We start from the raw sequence: 12,500 nt of genomic DNA, 5'->3' as shown, positions 1-12,500 counted from the left end.
TGGTATCTGACTCCCTGTGAAGGCCAAGGAAGAGCGTTCTGAAACACACACATACTTTTGATGCTCATTTTTCAGCACACGGCACCCAGATATGCCAAGACACTCCAGGCATGCAAATGTGCAAAGCAATATCAATACCGTATGCTATTACAAAAACATGCTCACACATCTTCTACCGTCACTTGGTTCAAACACGCACGGCACACCGCTGTGTTGAAAGTTAGAAAAGCAAAAGAAGATCTCTGATTTAACTTTTAAATGTGATATGCACACTGATAAACCCAGGGGCCTCATTCAATAATGATAGGAACAGAAGAAATGTCAAATCAGTCAAAACTCGATAGCCAACTCGTTAAAGTACTAAAGCAAGAGATCAAACTGAAAATATGCCTACAGTATACACTAGAATACTTTTTAAAATACTTTTAACCCTATAAGACATGAGGCCAATTCTACAAATCCCTTCTAAATCCTAACAGTTTTCTGAAAAACGTATATATAGCTAAAATCTAAAATGACACAGATGCTTCCCGGTTTTAATGGGTTAAAACTTAAAAAAATGTAGTCTGACACCCTCTCACATCTACAGTAGGGTCAAAAGTGTCACAGTTTTGATAAACTACAGTATTGTGGCACAATGCTAAGCTACCAGTTGCTGCTAATCCAAGTTGCTGGCCACATTGCATCCTACTGTATACAGGCATGTATGTACAGATGTAGAAGACTAGTAAACGCTCACCAAGTCTAATACACGCCTTGCCATCTCTCTTCTCCCTTTGTTATTTATCTATCTGGTTTGCTGCGTTCTGTTTGGTGCTGGAGAGAGAGTACAAAGGACCCCAATGGAAACAAGCCATAGTGCATTCTTGGGCTTAAAATCCTCTGACAGACCTTGTATTGAACTGTACTTCCCTGTGCTTGTCTTTGCAAACTGTTAATAAAGTATTCAATCAATCAAACTATGAACATGCACAAGACTGAAGACTTCTGTTCTGACAATATTGAACATGTTTTAGTTTATCTGATCATCAAGATGAGAAAAAGATTGATTTAAGACTTAAGAGTGCGCAAAACTTTAAGGATTTTATTGCGACATTGGGCATTTTCTGCAACAGCAAAATCACATGAAAGGTCCTTTGGTGTAGCCGGCATCAAATTGTCCAAATTAGAGTGAGAAATGACTATTAACCCATTGAGACCTGAAGCCAATTCTACATGTCTCCTAAATCTCAACAGTTTTCTGAAAAACGTATGTTTCTATATCAGTGGTGCTCAATCTTTTTCATGTCAAGGACCCCCAAAATTATATGTATTTGGCCGCAGACCCCCATCAAAATGTTTTGTTCCAGATACCCCCAGAAGCAAAGATTTGAGTAAAAAAAATTCGCTTTAAAAAAATATGTATTCAAAGATTTGCACACATTTTCACGATTTTTCAAAAATAGTAGATCTACAAGCTCGTAGCGCGGCACTCTGTGCCGCGCTATGAGCTTGTATATCTGCTATTTTTTAATAGCCCAAAGTGTAAAATAATGCTTTTTAGCTCAAATCTAAAGATGACACAGTTCCAGGTCTTAATGGGTTAATGAGTGATTAAGGATCAAGATATTATTTTAAGTTAATACAAAATAAAAATATATATATTCATAGTACAGTTTGATAACTTTGGAACCAATCTGCACTTAAATGTCTACCAGTGACGGGCTTAAGTCAACTTAAGTCAAGCCAAAGGGGTACTGTGGCCAGACTACACACACAGCCCATCGGTCTATTGTGTGGCAATGTAAGGTGATCTGCGTCACAGGGAAAGAGTCGGGGCGGAAACTGACTGTGACTGAAACTGTGTGGTCAGCAGACACAGAGCTCTTTATGAAATGAAACCCTTTTGGCCTAGCAAACTGGCTAGTGCCATGGAGTTAATGGAGCTTTGGACTCGAGGCCAAGTCCGCTGGGTTATTCTGGACACACCACACACACACACACAACGGAATGCACAAATGCATGTATATACACACATATGGACCACACAAAATAAAGAGGTAGGTATTTTGTGTAGAGAGTCTGGTTGACAGTTGTGGGAGCGTTCGGGCCCTAAGCTAGGTTTAACTTGGAAGTTGGCAGCAAAGCGTACCTTAACGGACACTCCCACAGCAGGTTCTGAGATAGCGGGAATTTGACATTGGGCATTAACCTGTTAAGACCAGGAACGCATTTCATCTGTGTCATTTTTAGACTTATTTGGCTATTTTTTTTAAAAAAAATTATCGTAGGATTCTACAAATGTCTTCTAAATCCTAACAGTTTTATGGGGAAAAAACGTATGTGTTGCTATAATCAGTGGTTCTCAAACTTTTTTCATGTCAAGGACCACCCAAAAGTATATGTATTTGGCCCCCCAAGAAGCAAAGATTTGAGTTACAAATGTTCGCTTTAAAAAATATATATATTCAAAGATTTGCACACATTTTCGCGATTTTTCAAAAAATAGCAGATCTACAAGCTCGTAGCGCGGCTATGAGCTATTTTTGAATAGCCAAAGAAATCTTAAAATGACACAGGATGCTTTCCCTGATCTTAAAGGGTTAACACACACATTTGAGGTTATTATTGGGGATGCAGGCTGAAACCACACACACAACACACCGAGACACAAGTCGTGATGCGGAGGAAGGTAATAGAGGCCGACTAACTCTGTGGTGCAACTGGAGTTTCACCAAGTACCTCTGAAAGTCAAGCTCAGAGTGGAGGGACGAGAGCATGCCCTGTAAACTCTGATGGAGGAAAAGAAGAGGAAAAACAGAAGGGTTACACAAGAGATGAAGAGAAACAACAGCAGCAACACAGCACCAAAGAAATGTCAGTAAAGAAGAGAGATAGGGAGAGAGATGGAGAAAGACATAGTGATCAAACACAAGAGAGGAAACCATGGAAACCAAAGCGGTTGATCGAGGCGAATGGTAAAATGGTGCATTTATGTATCGCCTTTATCCAAGGCGGGCGCCTCACAATGTGGATAACATTCACCCATTCACACACACACTTTACAATGTGCATTACATTCACCCATTCACACACACACTTTACAATGTGCATTACATTCACACACACTTTCACACACCGGCTGCCATTCAAGGCACCAAGCGTAGCTGCTCATCATGTGCAGTTTTGGGGTTCAGTGTCTTGCTCAAGGACACTTCCACACAAACACAGGGGGAGCCGGGGAGCGAAATGGGAACCTTCCGACCCCCAAGCGGCTGCTCTACCTCCTGAGCCATTGCCGCCTAGGGCTGTGAATCGTTTGCTATCTCACGATTCGATTCGATTCCGATTCTTGGGGTCACTATTCCGATTTGTATCGATTTTTTCAAAACAAACGATTCTCGATTCAAAATCGATTCTCGATTCAAAATCGATTCTCGATTCAAAACGATTCTTGATTCAAAACATAGGATTTCAGGATCTACTCCAATCTGCTGGCATGAGAACAGAGTACATTTATGTAGCTTTTATAATTGTAAAGGTTTTATCAACTGATAATAATGTAAACACACAAAGGTAAATCCAAGATCATCCAAAAAAAAAAAAAAAAAAAGAAGTTTTTTTTCTTACTTTTTTTGAAAATCGAAAAAAAAAGAAAAAGAGAATCGATTCTGAGTCGTTCAACAGTAGAATCGCGATTCGTATTCGAATCGATTTTTTCCAACACCCCCACCGCCCACAGGACCTTTCAAGGCCGATACCAATTCCGATATTTTGGAGAACAGGGAGGCTGATAAATTAATGTAGAGAAATCTGTAGTTAAGTCAAACTAATTATTTACATCAGATAATTAACATCTTCATCAACAATGTAATTATGCATTTTGAAACAAAAACTCAGAACTTTAATCTGTGTAATATGTCATAGATCTGTGCTTGCTAAATCAGTGTGATCTCTAGACCTGACCAGAGCAATTCAACCTCCCTCCTTTAGCCATTTGATGACCAGCGGACTGGTAGGCAGCGGTTCCGGTTGGAGACACAACGGAGACTCGTTGTGTCTCCTACCGGAACCGCTGCCGGTCACCAAATTATTGTCTTAGGAATGAGACAAAAAACTAAAAAAATATCGATGAATTCAAGTCTCCATGGGGTGACTAATCCATTGAAACAAAGTTTTTTTTGGGTGAAGTGTCCCTCTAAGGAGGTCTGAAACTATTTGATAAGAACAGAGAAGAAGCCACAAAGATGTGCTTAAATGTCAAGAGCGACTACAAGATACATTGACGTCTGATGGCATTTAATTGTCTGTAATCCCATGTATAAGAAGACTACAATGAAGGACGTCTCACGAGCCTTTTCTGTTCCATTAATCAATGTACTGATGTACTGGCACCCTCCGCTCTTTAATTACGCTGCGTGTTTCATCACATTCACTGCCCTTGGTGCCTGCTGTTATCCAATATGCCCCGTTTTCTATCAAACCATCCTTCTGATAATCAGCGTTCTCATCCTTTTGCCATGTAAGTGATATTTGCTGAGTCATGGCGCGGGGGAGGGGGGGTTTGATACACATAACCTTCAGAGCAACCTGACACAGCAGCCCCAAAGCTGCTGACTCGCCACTCGGGCCACCGGCTCCGAAATTCCATCAGAGGTGCCGTGGGCTGACAGCGTGGAGAGATTAGGGGGCTGTCACCATCGTGAAAATTCTACTTGACGACTAATTGTCATACAAATGATTGCGATTGACGATTTAATCGTGTTTTTTTGGCACTGAAACGTTGGAACATAATGAATACAAATTGCATTTCTGTTTGCCTTTTTAACTCATTCAAGCCAGGAACGCATCTGTGTCATTTTAGATTTTGGCTATTATAACCCTTATTTTATACTTTGGCTATTCAAAAATAGCAGATCTACAAGCTCATAGCACGGCACAGAGTGCCACACTATGAGCTTGTAGATCTGCAATATTTTGAAAAATCATGAAAATATGTGCAAATCTTTGAATATATATATATTTTTAAGTGAATATTTGTAACTCAAATCTTTGCTTCTGGGGGTCCCTGCCCTGGAACTAAATATTTTGAGATGGGGGTCCGTGACCAAATACATATCATTTTGGGGGTCCTTGACATGAAAAAGTTTGAGAACCACTGATATTAGAGCAACATACGGTTTTCAGAAAACTGTTAGGATTTAGAAGACATTTGTAGATGCGTTCCCGGATTGTTAACCACATTACAGAGGGAAGATATGACTTAATAACTTAAACATATAAATAAATGACATACAAACAGATTTAATAATCTTACACTTTCAAAGTCCTAAATTAAAATTGCCTAATGGGTGGGTGGGTGGGTCAGTGGACGTTGCGGCCCCCGTCAAATGCACATACAGTATGGAGTCAATGGCCAATCAACACGTCATTGTGAGCTTGAGAATCTGCTATTTCCGCTGCTTTTTGAAAATGTTTTGAAGTTGTACAGTACGAAAATGTTTCAACATGGAAGCAATAATTACGATCTATGCACAATAATTGCATAAATATTGATTAGGCGATTATGTGATAATTGTGACAGGCCTACGAGGGACGTCATAGATCAGTGGTTCTCAACCAATGGTCCGGGGACCACCAGTGGTCCTTGAGGGGGTTCCGGGTGGTCCCCAGCTAAATGATGGAGAGTTGGTAAGTAACCAAATGGACCCTTATTAGGTAGATCTTTAACTCTTGAGAGCGTAAAATGAAACCAAATGAACCCAGTAGTATATGAATAGGCAGTAGTCAGTCACCCTTTTTTGCATGGGGTGGGTGGGTCACGTCGAGTTGACGAGTCAACTGAAACCAGACGTGTGTCAGTAAACTCGATCTGGTCTTTGAATCATTCATGAGCGGCACATCCAATTATGGTGGGTAACAAACACCCCGCCCCCCCATCCTCCTCACTTGCTACTGTCTCTCAGCGTCTTGAATTTATAATGTGACGGCCAACAATCACATTGTTCTTGTTCATCGTTGTACAAGCTGGCTCGAGCTGTTATTGTTGTCCATAGCAGTGGTTCTCAAACTTTTTCATGTCAAGGAGGACCCCCAAATTTATATGTATTTGGCCGCGGACCCCCTTCTGAAAATATGTTGTGCCAGGGGGGAATCCCCCCATACAAGATTTGTGTTAAAATGTTTCAAAAATATTCCAAATGTTAAACATTTTGCAAGATTTTTTGGGAAAATAGCAGATCTACAAGCTCACGATCGGCTATTTTCAAATAGCCAATGTATATCGGGCTAAAGTGGTTAAACTGAATCGAATGCAAAATTAACTAATTTAGCTGGGAACGCCCCTGGTACCCCCCCAAGGACCCCTGGGGGTCCTCGGACCCCACGTTGAGAACCAATGGTCAATAGCATCACTCATAGCAGGGTGTGATATGATAGGGCGTTATGATTTGCTGCAACAACCCCCCTACCCAATCACCCACCCACCCCAGAAGGAAAACTACATGAACTAGGTATTGAGGCAGAAGATGAACTGAAAAAAACATGCATCAGAGCAAAAATAACACCAAGCCGAAGCAATGAGACGTAAGCGCAGATAATATGTGGAGGAAATCGAAAAAGGTCTCCCTGTGGAGAAGGGTAATTACGCTTTGGACTAGTGATCGACTGGTGCCAGATGTTTGGGTCTGATCCGATCCCGATTTTTGGAGCACTAGACCACAGACTACTGTCAAGTTTGGACTGATATTTTATAGAGAAAAGTGCATATCTTAAAATAAATAAAAATAAACACAAAAATGTTAATCACGGTATGTACTGTATATTAAACTTCAATAGATGAAAAGAACATTTAACTTGAATTACCCAATGAACAAGCAAACAAGTAAATATGAAACAAACTTTATTTTATTTAACCACTTAAGCCCTATTAAAAAGGCAAATCTACCATCTCACAACTTTTGTAGATCTGCTATTTTAGTCAGGAAAAACCTTGAATGCATAATTGCCGATATCGATGTTGTCCAAAAAGTCAAATAATAGCAGATATATCGGCCAAAGCGATATGTCTGTTGCACTCTCTCTTGTCGTGTCTCTAACAGGACGTCCACAAAGGTTAAACAATTGAGTGTGTCTCTCTGTGTGTCTCTCACATTGCACACACGCAGTACTTTCGCTCCTCTAAAAGGCACTATGTGAAATACCGCTGGGCTCTTCTTTCACCAGAAAACCCACTTCCTGCACCCATGCTAACCACTTTGCTGCTTTCGGTCTCCAGATGTGAAAACCACAGGTCCACCACTGATTAGCAGTGTAAAAACCAGCACCACGGCAGCAGGCCGCGCTCACACACCTACATTCCACGCCGTCGGTACAAACTTTTGCCTCAGTCCAAACGCTGACCGTAGTGCAACTCGGAGCAGATTCTGCTTTTTCAGCAGCGGAGCGAGCGAGTGCCACAGTATATAGGCTACAGTACACACCACATTTACTCCCTGACAGGCGTGATGGATTGGGCGGCCCAGACACACCGACGCAAGCACGCGCGGAGAAATGAGACGAGTTGTAGAAAAGGTAATGAAATAGTCATTTAGGAAGGAGTATGTCTGAAAAGGACTCTGGGAAACGTCTAAGAATGTTGGATGCAAGATGTGCTAGGATGATGGTGGCGGTTTACCTGTGAAAAGTGGCATAGTCTATGGCATTTATGTTGTCAGATGTGGGCCGAACCGTTTTCGTGAGTGTAAAAGCACCAAGAAGGATTTGCAAATATTATTTAAATCTGGGTAATCTGGGTCTGCAATATATTATTCAATCTAGGTAGCTCAGGCTATAACTGCAGGCTTGTCACCCACAAGTATGGTTAATGTTGGCTTCTTTGATTCCTCATGATTTTCTGAATACCTTTTTTAAAGCATTACTTGCTGCAGCTTTAATTAAATGGAATGTGCATTTACAGTACAATGGTTTGATAAATCTATACATGCATACAATCAACCATGCAGAGAAAAGGTCTGCAGTGGGTGCTTGTCTATGTGTGTAAGAAGAATCAGAGTCGAGACAGTGTGTGAGAGAGAGAGAAGAACAATCAATCAAAAAAGACAACGGCCAATGTTCCGGAAAATTTGACCTACAACAAGAACCAACACATTCTAATGACATTTATGCGACGTTAGTCTGACATATTGCGTGCCGTCATCAGACCGAAAAGACAGGTCTGTGCATACACTTGTACTGTACAGTATGTCTCTCTGAGTGTGCACACATGTGTCTTTGTTTACATACCTCTCCGTGCCGACATGCCCCTCTTAATGTAAAGGGATGTTTAACTGCAGTTTAGTGCTCAGATTCCATACTCAGTAAACTAATACTTGGTAGATCGGTTGATACTCAGATCTTTTTTTCCCCCCCTTCCAATCTCTTTGGAGATTACACCCCACAAGAGGGATGCAGGGGTTCAAGGGGTTAAAAACAAAACACTTTTCTTTTTTATTACCAGAAATCAGAAAAAGGAGGTGGGCTGCGGTGTTCAAAAGGCTAGTGAAGATAAACAAGTTGGAAGGTGCTCTTTGATCCAAAAAGGGGAAAGCATAAAGTCAAAACCACCATGCACTCTTCGGAAAGTAAAAAAGCTTTAATAAAAAGGCTCATCAGTGAACAATAAAAAAACAAAAAAAAATGGTCACTGATGAAGTACCGGTAACCCTTTTTATTAAACCTTTTTCAGTCTCTGAAGGCTTCTTTTTGACACATGTTCTCCAACGTGAACTCAACAGAGGCGCCTGCAGAGTGACGGCTCACCAGCACCTTGTGTGAGTTGACAGACAGTCACAAGAGACTATAATCTGCATCTACAATCTTAGCTCTTAGCTCTTAGACTTGACAGACAGGCAGACGCGTGGAGCCAAGACGTGGTGATTAAAGCAAATTACAATATCTAACAGTAAAAGCTTCTCGCATCGGAGGCCTGCAGCGCCAGACTGGGAAACATGGCATCGACATAACAGTGGTGCTTGAATAAAGTGTTCTAGTTCGCGCCATTACCCTCTCATCTGTCCCCGTGGAGTCTGCAGGGAGTCCGGTACACCACTGCTAACGCTGGGGCCTAATGTTCAAGCCTTTACGTACAGCATACTGATTTACTGACCTCTTATTTTCCACATAATCGCCAACGTTAGGCTACCTTTTTAACGCCTCTCGCATATGGTAGTTTTAGCTGTCTGGAAAAGATTCATGCTATGAAGTCTCAATGTTCGGGCAAGTAACTGGTGAGCTTTGTACTTATAAAAGGCCTAGAGATATAATAGGCCCATAATTGTTAGTTATTTTAACTTCACCTACTGGAGCTTTTGAAAGCTGTGATAAGCCTTAAAGGAATACCTCAACCCCAAAATGACTTTTTTTCTATCATTTACTCACACACAAGGAGTGGAGAAGAACACAAAAATGAAGAGAAAATAGTAGTGAAAAAAAGAAGAGAATTGGAAAACAATAGAGGTCTGTTTTCAAAAACAGCTAAACTTGACTCTGTTTATAAACTCCAAAACAACGCTCCCAGCAGTGCAATCCCAAGTGTTTTGTATCCAGTGTCCTCAGCATTTCCAAAACATAGCTATTTCGCAGAAACATTATTGTTTAAATGACTTCCGGGCTAAACTGTCTCACAACGCAAACGCCTGGGCGCGTGTGTGCATGTGAACTGAGCTCCTGTTGTGAGCACCACGAGTTCCTCACCTGTGCATGAGAAAATTTAAACCTGAAGTGATATCAAATATTTGTCAGCTTAAAAACGATGTTTTGGAAGCACTAAGCAGTACGACTGGATAAAGGACACTGTCAGCGTAAACAGATGAGATTTTTGATAAAGTTTTGCTGTTTTGACAAACAGACAGTCAGACCCCTATTTTCTCCATTCACCGTAAAAGAAGGTGATACAAATGAAAATGATCCTTGTATTCACACCATCACGAGGTGAGTTCATACAGTAATAAAATTCATTTAGTGGGTGAAGCATTCCTTTGATGGAACATTACATGTGTTTAAATGTGCATCCGCAACAATGAGCACTTTTCAGAGTACAGATCACAATAACATGCATTCATTCACGCATGAGCCCTCGTGTGCACAAGCAGAGCGAACACACACACACACACACACACACACACACACACACACACACACACACACACACACACACACACACACACACACACACACACACACACAGGTAACCAGAGAAACGAGTTCTCCGCATTCAGCCTTTGCTTGTGTTTCGGACCTGAAAGAATGCAGACCTCGGCGTAGAGGTGGAAGCTCGTGTGGGTTTGGGAGCACACAGACACTGGCAGTACCGGCACGACTTTCCACTTAAGATGCTAATTTTGGCCAGGGTCCCCGGAGGAGAGGAAACAGAGCTAAACGTAATTACCTGGCCTGATCTCTGTGGCAAAGACTCAAACAGAAGAGGTTTGGTCCGCTGGCTGTTAACCCCTTACTGTATTGTGTACGTCTCACCTCACACACACTTTTGTGATGCTAAACTACGGAGTCAGGGAAAAGTCAGCGTGTGAAATGAAGGCCGATACGGGTGAAAGACTTAAGAATAAACACATTTTCTTACATGTTATTTTCTACAGCACCCTGGGGGGAGGCTGCTATAGGTGGCCTTAATGGCTAATAAAGAGACTGATGTAATCAATCAATACCTGCAAAACAGAGACAGCAAAACATCAATCACCATGTGTCCTGTTTAACCACATAAACCATACACATCGTTGACAGGGGTCCCCCAAAGGTCTATACTTGGTCCCATCCTTTTTTCCCCCACTACACATCAAATCTATTCACGAAAGTAGCCGACACGAGTAGATCGGCGATTTTCGCAGAATGTCCGTGTTGTAGAGAATCTCCTCATATGGGAATTTCCCTAGAAGGAGTATACGAATGACATCATCGCTACTAGTCAATGGCGTGCTGACTGAGATGCGGTTAAGGCCTGAGGGCCGCGTCGGAAGCGTATAAAAGGAGTCATCATTAGGCCGGGCAGAACAGTTGCATCAGCGTTGAATAAGATTGAAATAGGTCAACTACTTTGAAGGCAGTGTTAATTTTGTCGACTAAGACTAAAAGACTAAAAGACTAAGGTTTTTGATATTTAGTCGACTAGACTAGACTAAGACTAAACAATTTTCAGAAGACTAAAATAGGACTAAAACTAAATGCTGTGTTATTCAAAAGACTAAGACTAAACAATTTTCAGAAGACTAAAATAGGACTAAAACTAAATGTTGTGTTATTCAAAAGACTAAGACTAAATCAAAATTTGCTGTCAAAATTAACACTGTTTGAAGGAGTAGTTCAACCAAAAAATGACTTATTTCCTATCAATTACACACCCCATGAAGCCTTGAATTCATGGATATGTTTTGGTTCTTGATGCATTCCTAAGCCAATCATTTGATGACCGGCAGAGTCTCCGGTAGGAGACTCAATGGAGACTCCGCAAGTCTCCTACCGGAGACTCCGCTGGTCATCAAATTATTGGTTTAGGAACAAAGAAATCTCTCATGAATTCAAGGCTTCATGGGGCGTGTAATTGATAGAAAATGAAAAAAACATTTGGGTGAACTACTCCTTTAAGTCGGATATCTAAACCAGTATTCAGAGTAAAGCTCGAAGCAGTTACTATCGCTCTTGAAGTGTTCTGTCACTAAAAGATGCCCAGATACATTTTTACTCTACCGATTGACATGTCCCTGACCGGACGACTGGACGGCTACTGCCAACACCTAACTGAATTTACAGTTAGTTCTCCCTTACAGTTCGCCTATCATGACATGCCCAGAACAGGAGTGCTACTGTGTTGAGGTACTAAAGACTGAATCTGGGATAAGCGTGTCAGCTAAAATAAGTATAACGTAACACACCGTGTTTGTTTTTGTGTGAAAACTCCAGCCAGAGTTCTGTAATGTAAAAAAAAAAAAACACCTGTTTAGGCTTTAAATTCAACTCCATTGTATTACTGACTGCACAGAGCTCTGTCCATCTCAGTAAACCAGTCAGTGTAGTGGTCTGTTGTGGACAGCCAGCCAGCATGCCATTGCCTATACTCTCTCCCCAGCCTTAACCCATTCAAACCGGGAACCATCTACAAATTCTCAAACTTTTTCATGTCAAGGACCCCAAAGTTATATGTTTTTGGCCCCCCCATCTGAAAATATTTTGTTCCAGGGACCCCCAGAAGCAAAGATTTGAGTACATTATTTTCAAAAATAGCAGATCTACAAGCTCATAGCACGGCTTGTAGATCTGCTATTTTTGAATAGCCAAAGCATTAAATAACGGTTATAGCTAAAATGACACAGACGCGTTCCCGGATCGAAAGGGTTAATGACCTTATACTAAAAATGCCCCATGTCATCCATTCCCATTCATCCATTCTTGACTACCCTCTATCCCCCCTCTCTCTCTCTCCCCCCCCCCTCCTCTCCAGTCAGTGCGGTGCATTCCTCCCTCTAATCCCT

At 41.4% G+C, this 12,500-nt stretch overlaps 1 protein-coding gene across 11 annotated transcripts in view; it reads right to left on the bottom strand.

The window, feature by feature from the left end:
- kiaa1217 (KIAA1217 ortholog) overlaps positions 1-12,500 on the bottom strand; it is a 165,732-nt gene that overhangs the window by 44,163 nt on the left and 109,069 nt on the right. The gene's annotated exons all lie outside the window — the stretch shown is intronic.

Source organism: Gymnoscopelus braueri (assembly GCF_963280865.1).
Source record: "Gymnoscopelus braueri genome assembly, chromosome: 21".
Classification (NCBI taxonomy): domain Eukaryota; kingdom Metazoa; phylum Chordata; class Actinopteri; order Myctophiformes; family Myctophidae; genus Gymnoscopelus; species Gymnoscopelus braueri.
This window is presented reverse-complemented; position numbering and strand designations above follow the sequence as displayed.